The following is a 7,193-nucleotide window of genomic DNA, read 5'->3' as shown; positions in this document are numbered from 1 at the left end:
AAACAGCACACCTCAGAATCTTGATAAAGGTAACAAACTTTTCCAAGCTCCTCCCTCACGTGTGCTTCCTATTCCACTGGAAAACAGTTGATTAACAACATGCTAGGTGAGATACTGAATGGTTACTGTAGACTTCATATCATACTAGTGGTTCAGGCATGTAGAAAAGTATTTTGTTTATTTTTATTAAGAGCCAATGGAGAAATTTCTATGTATGTCTCATAGCCCTACTGCAGCTCTATTTTTATGAAATGTCCTTTAAATATAACATTTGTTAAGCTTTAGGGCTAAATATTCCCCCGGAACTGAGCTTTCTTTGTGCCACCGCTATCACAATGCGCACAATGTAGAAGGACTCTGCAGTGGTATATAGACTTTTTTTATACCGCTCCCTTCCCTGCTGCTGTTGCAGGGGCATGGCCAGGACTTCCTAACACGCCAATCTGGCATAACAGCCTCTTGGAGCTAGCATAATTTGGAGCAGCCTCACCGTGTTAAATTACAGCGTGGCCTAAACAGCCACGACGAGGAGCACAAAGATGGGTTTGAAGTGTTACTCACGTAAATATTTGCAGGACTGGGGTTTAAGTCACTTTCCGATGTTTGAATAAGCATGAGAAACTTCAGCGCCACGATGCTGCCCGATTTCCAAGCTGTAAAATGTGGGGAGAGTTATCTCCCATTTGGAGGGAGGGTGATCATGTTTATAACTCTCCCCACCTTGTAAAGTGCGCTAAAATAGCTGAGGGAAATGCTTCGTGGGCGTGCCTGAATCGATCCCTTCCCTTCCCGCGAATGAAGAGAAGAGAAGCGATGAAGGGCGGTAGGCATCAAGGGCTTTGTAAGGATTGTTTCGCGATGGCTCTGGCTGGCCCCGCCGTCGCTCGGGCATGGCGCTTTACAGCGAGGGGAGACGAGCTGGAGAGATGAGACGGGACGGGAGGACAAGGACAAACTGCCCTGGCCTCGGCGGCTGGGCGGCCTCGCTCGCAGACAGCTTCCCTGCTCGGGCGGCGGACGCAGCCTCGGCTCCTCCCTACCGGGGCCTGGCCAGAGAGCAGCGGGTCCCAGCCGGCGGCGGCGGCAGCAGCACAGGAAGGGAAGCTGCGCGCCCCGCCCCGGTCTCAGTCCCAAGGCTCCCCCAGCTCCCACCGCTGGCTTCCTTCGCCTCCCTCCGGCCGGGGCCGCGGCCGCGGACCAGCCGCTTTCACTTTCGCCTTCCAGTCTCGTCTGCTCAGGCGGAGCCGGGACCCCCGCGCGCGTTCGGGTGCGTAGCCTGCCCCCTGCCCCCCGCCTGCTCCGGGGCACCCCCAGGCCGCCGCCCTTGGGGTCCTGCGCCGCCCGTCACCTTGCTGCGGCAGCGGCTTTGAGCAGGCGCCGGAGAGCCTAGAGCGACGGCCGGGGCGCGGACGGCCGGGCAGCGTCCTTCCTTCCCCCGGGGCTCTTGGGCGCCGCACGTTGTGGTAGGGTTGGGCGCGGGGCCGGGCCCCAAGGAGCTGGGTTCAGTCGCTCGCTGCTTCAGAGAGGAACAAAAGGCTGGGCAGGATCTTCCTCATGCCAGTCTAGGGAGGGAGATTTCGGACTCGGGGGCTGCCGCCGCCACGGGTGCAAACGCAGCTTCCTTCCGGCGGCCAGGCCAGGCCCGGCCCTTGGTGGTTATTTGGGGGACGGGGAGGTCGCGCTGCATTGCGAGTAATGTCCAGGCCCAGGGGATGAGAGGAAGTCACGTTAATGTCTGTCTGCCCCTCTCACTCTGAGGCGTTGCCTGCAGGTAGCACTAACACTGCACTGGTTTAATGTCAGTGGTCATTTTAAAACCGATTTAAAGTGGTGCAACAGGCTGCCTGAACTCTTACTCTCGTTTAAAAGAAGCTTATTTCCGTTTAGTTTAAATGGATTAGGAAGAGGTTAAGATCAACTGAAATAAGCCACTCTGAAACTGAAAGAAGAGTGCCCAAGCAAGGGTTTGTAGCAGGTGAACTAAATCAGAGCAAATTGTAAGCAGTTTCAAGGTCTATGTTCCTGATTCATAAAGAACAATGCAGAAGGCTATCAAATGCTTATGGATTTTTTCCCTAAATCTCTTACCCTTAGAGCCTCTTTCTGGTGCAAGAAAAGTTAAACACTTCTTTAACAAAACTTGGAAACGCAGCAAACATAAAGTGATAGAGTCAGGTGATTTAGGCCAGACATGGGAGTTTTGCAGTAGTGTTTCCTAGCACTGCTTCTCTCTGCCTGGCCTGTTTGCTGTAATTGTGTAAACAGGAGGTTACACAATGGCCATGCAGCATGTGGAGGATGACCATACATCTCATTCTGGCTGGGACACTCCCTTTTTTAAGCCCTGTCCCAGATGTCCTGACTTTTTTGACAAAACTGGGCCAAGAGCAAACAAGACAAATGCCCAGTTTTGCAAAAAAGTGGGCTGTGCCCCCATAACAGGATGCAAAGGGACATTTGGAGGGGTGAATGGCGATGACTGCCTTGTATGGCAGGGCTTGGGCAAGTGGCGACACTAGCACAGCGAGGAAGGGAGCTCAGGCAAGCACCTTGGGCCAGCCTTGTGGTGAACTCTTTTCACTTTGAGCAATATGGTCACCTTAAGCATGTGGCTGGTACCCAGCACCTTGGTTGTATTTCTATAGGCGTCATCTAGCAGACCGTAAGTTATGGAACTAAGAAGTTTTTCCAAATAAGAGCTACACTGATGGTGAATTATGGGTCCCATTTTTGCTGGTGTGGAGATGGCCGTTGTGGTTATGAAACAACCCTCTATACATTATTGTGTTCAAGGAACACTGTCAAATCTGACAAGCACAATATTTCTCTTACTTTTAAAATAGCATAGTTTTCCACCCTGTTCGTCTTATCTTGAAAAAACTTTCAGTTCCCCATTCTAAGATCTAATAGGTGACCTTATGGTGCTGAACACAGAGAACACAAGCTACTCTACATATGTAGAGCAGCCTCTCTGCTGCCATCGTGAGCAGGAAAAACAGTTCAATGGGGACAGTTGTAATAACATAGACAGATTAGACAATAGTTAAAATGCTTGGGGCCTGAGTACACTACAGCCGCTATTGTCATTGATGAATGACAGGACTCACTTTTGCCAGGGTAGATGCAAGCAGAAATACAGATCTTTGTGTGTGAGTTGCTGGAGTATCACTGTTTCCTGGGTTCAGAAGATGCTGCTGTAATTTTATAAATGATCTGAGGCTCTGATTTTGCACTCAGCTCTGCATGGACTTTGGGGTCTGGTATGTGTGGAGTAACCTGGAGGATCAGGGATTAATTAATTCTATATGGGGGAGTGAAATAACTTCATAAAAGCAAATAAATATAATGGATTTTCATTGCTGTTTGCTTTAAGTGTGGGTGTTCCTGTTTATTCAAGGAACTGGAATGGCATGTATGACCTGACAGCTAAATATATTTTCTAATCTTTTCAGGTATACATCTCTTTAAATTTTCCCTGGAGAGTCTAGGTTAGTGCGTAACCCATGTGGACAAAAGTCAGGTCAGAATTTAGACAGAACATGTGTCCTTAGTATGGTGGTTTCTCACAAAGGCTCACAGAGCCAAATTTAGAATCTCCCTGTTTGCGTCATAGCCCAAAAGGTATATAAAGGCAGAGACTTGTATTTAATTGCTGTCTCCTGTCATCCCCTTTTGGCCATGCTTCTTCCCCATCTTTGAGGGGAGAGAAGGACAGCTGTGTCCTTGTGAGTCACTAGAACCTAGTCCCCTTTACCTCAGAGACCATATGACTCTCTACCAGAGGAGTCTCACTGTGCTTTAAGGTCTGTGGGTTTTGGTGTGACTGTGAACTGTAATAATCAGCTTTACAACAAGCCGCCTGCCTGACTGTCATATGTTCCTACTGACACTTGGGCTTTCCCCATTGCCTTTCATAGGTTGAATACATGGAGAGAAAAGAAGCAAGCCACCTGAGGAGGTAGAAAATGGCCCTTTGTTTCCACTCGGTTGTGTGTAACAAGCCCACTCATCTTGCTTTTCCCTGCCTCTAAGTGGCTGATTGCTGCAGGAGCGGGAGCTCCCGGTGAAACTTTGTGTCTGGGGTGCAGAGTGGTGAGGGTGAGGGAAGCCCTCCCTGTTCCTTCCAGAATCGTGTCACTGTGCTCAGTGCAGCTGTATCAGATGCTGTTGAGTAAGGCTTATACCATCCAGAGTGACTCCAGATTTCCTAGTAAGTACAGTGAGGTGGATGTGGTGTTGCATGTGCTTTACAAGTTTTTTGCATTGAGCTGCTGTATGTAAATGATCTTAAGGGTGGGAGCAGCAGGTCAAGGTCATGCCTATTGTAACAATCTCCTTGCTTTGACAAAAACATTTGATGATGTAGCCATATGATATAACACTTTTTCCATTCCGCTGGTATCTCAGGATGTTAAACAAAAGCTACTAAAGATAGACTTTTAAAAATCAGCAGGCCCAGATAACTTTCACACAAGAGTTTTGAAAGAGCTGGCTGTGGAGCTTGCTGGACCATTAATGCTGATTTTCAATAAATGTTGGAGCTGCAGGGAAATGCCAGAAGACTGGAAGAAAGCTAATGTTATGCCAATATTTAAAGGGTGAATGGAAAGATCTGGGGAATTATAGGCCTGTCAGTCTGATGTAAGGCCATGCAAGCTGATGGAGCAGCTGCTATGGGACTCAATTAATAAAGAATTAAAGGAGAGTAATATAATTAATGCCAATCAGCATGTGTTTATGGAATATAGATCCTGTCAGGCTAACTTAATATCTTTTTTTATGAGATTACAAGTTTGGTTGATAAAGGCAATACTATTGATATAATATACCTAGATTTTTTTTTAAGGCATTTGACTTGGTACTGTACGACATCTTGATGACAACACTAGAAAGATATAAAATTAACATGGCACACAGTATGTGAAGCAGTTGCAAAAAAGGCTAATATCATTCTGGGGTGTATTAACAGGAGTATCAGATGTAAGACATGGGAGATAATTGTCCTGCTTTACTCAGCACTGGTGAGGCCTCGGATGGAGTACTTTGTCCAATTCTAGGTACCACATTTTAGGAAAGATGTGGATAAATTTGAAAAAGTACAGAGAAGAGCAACAAAAATGAGAAAAGGTTTAGAAAACCTGACTTACGAGGAAAGGTTGAAAAAACTGGGCATGTTTAGTCCTGAGAAAAGACGACTATTGCGGGGACCTGGTAACGGTCTGCAGATATGTTAAGGGCTGTTCTAAAGAGGACAGGGATCAATTGTTCTCCATGTCCACTGAAGGTAGGACAAGAAGTAATGGAATTAATCTGCAGCATGGGATATTTAGGTTAGATAACTGGGAAAAGCTTTCTAACTACAATTAACAGTTAAGCTTTGGAATAGGCTTCCAAGGGAGGTCATGGAATCCCCATCATTGGAGGTTTTTAATAACACCTAGACAAACACCTGTTAGGAATGATCTAGGTTACTTAGTCCTGCCTCAGCGCAGGGGCTGGACTTGACCTCTTGAGGTCCTTTCCTGCCCTATAATTCTATGATTCAGTGATTAAATGGATTCAAAATTAGCTAATTGATAAGTCTTAAAATGTAATTGTAAACAGAGAATCATCATTGAACAGGTGTGTTTTTAGTGGGGTCCCACAGGGGCAGTTCTTGATCCTACACTATTTAACATTTTGATTGATGACCTGGAAGAAAACATAAAATCATCACTGAGAAAGTTATAGATGACACACAAATAGGGGGAGTGGTAAATAATAAAGAGTACAGGATAAATATAGCTAAATATAAATGTAGACATGTAGGAACAAAGAATGTAGATCTTACATACAGGATGGACGACTCTCTCCTGGGAAGCAGTGACTCTGAAAATGATTTGGGAGTCATGTGGATAATCAGTTCAAAATGAGTTCCCAGAGCTTTGACCAAAAGGGCTAACACCATACTTGGATGCATAAGCAGGGAATCTCAAGTAGGAGTAAGGAGATTATTTTACCTCTGTATTTGGGCACGGGTGCAACTGCTGCTGGAGTATTGTGTCCCGTTCTGTGCCTACAGAAAGGTGCTGAAAAATTGGAGAAGGTTCAGAAAGAGGCACAAGAATATAAAAGTTACACACGAGGTCAGACTAGATCAGTGTTCTTCACTGCAAGGCCTGGGAGCCAGTGGCGGCTCCCATCGACCCTAAGTGCAGCTCCATGACTAATTGTTTATATTCCAATACAAAATACTCATCTCTGAAACATTGTGTGCAAAAAGTGCTGTCATTTTTTGTCAGTACCAATACCTGCGAATCTACATTTTCAACAATGAATGTTGTGAAAAGAAACATTATACAAGCAGACTTTGTTTTAGTTACACAAGTTGCTCTGTAACGTTAACACATTGCTTGCTACTCTTCAATGATGTAATGTAGAAGTTGATGTGGCTCTAACATTGAAGGTTTTTTGCCAAAGTGGCCCCTTCTTGAAAAATAGTGAAGATCACTGGACTAGATCATCACAATGATTCCTTCTGGCCTTGGAGTCTGCGGGTACTATCTACACTGTTCTGTAGTGCCAAGTCTCAGAGCCCAAGTCAGCTGACTTGGCCTTAGTCTGCAGGGCTAAAAATTGCAGTGTAGATTCTTGGGTGGGAGCCCCAGCTCTGAGACCTAACTGACCTGGGCTCTGGGACTTGGTGCTGTGGGTTTTTTGTTACAATATAGATGTACTATATGAATCTTCAAATCACCATCAGACTGTGTGCTAGCTGATAGTTTCAGCAGAGGGATTGTGGAATAAATGAGTCTAGACACTGAATTTCCCTTTCTTGCCTACAGGTGGGCTCTTCTGATCAGGATGAAGAATCAGGTACTAGAAAAAACAGTCTCAGACATATCTTTCATCAGCTAATCACATTGGCCCTGATCCTGCAATGAGCTCTATGTGACAGGGATCCACCTGTATAGAATTCGCTGGAGGATGAGGGCCACAGTTTGAATAGGAAATAGTTACAGTATCTGATTATGAGATTACAAGTGTGGTTGATAAAGGTAATAGGGTTGATGTGACGTACCTAGACTTTTGTAAGGTGTTTGATTTGATATTGCACAACATTTTGACTGAAAAACTTGAACTATATAAAATTAACATGGCACACATTAAATGGATTAAAATCTGGCTAACTGATAGGTCTCAAAAAGTAACTG

The 7,193-nt window shown here is 45.5% G+C and overlaps 1 protein-coding gene across 1 annotated transcript in view; it reads left to right on the top strand.

Moving 5' to 3' along the window:
* The first annotated feature begins 752 nt into the window (after positions 1-752).
* The window catches only part of CFLAR (CASP8 and FADD like apoptosis regulator), a 32,007-nt gene continuing 25,566 nt past the window's right edge, over positions 753-7,193 (top strand). The window contains exons 1-3 of the mRNA XM_067548925.1: positions 753-1,267; positions 3,918-4,210; positions 6,825-6,855. The gene's annotated coding sequence lies outside the window, so the exon portion shown is untranslated. The remainder of the gene's footprint in view (positions 1,268-3,917; positions 4,211-6,824; positions 6,856-7,193) is intronic.

This window comes from Emydura macquarii, unplaced genomic scaffold (assembly GCF_026122565.2).
Source record: "Emydura macquarii macquarii isolate MOO-44397 ecotype Brisbane River unplaced genomic scaffold, CSIRO-AGI_Emac_v2 contig_1253, whole genome shotgun sequence".
Taxonomy (NCBI): Eukaryota; Metazoa; Chordata; order Testudines; family Chelidae; genus Emydura; species Emydura macquarii.
This window is presented reverse-complemented; position numbering and strand designations above follow the sequence as displayed.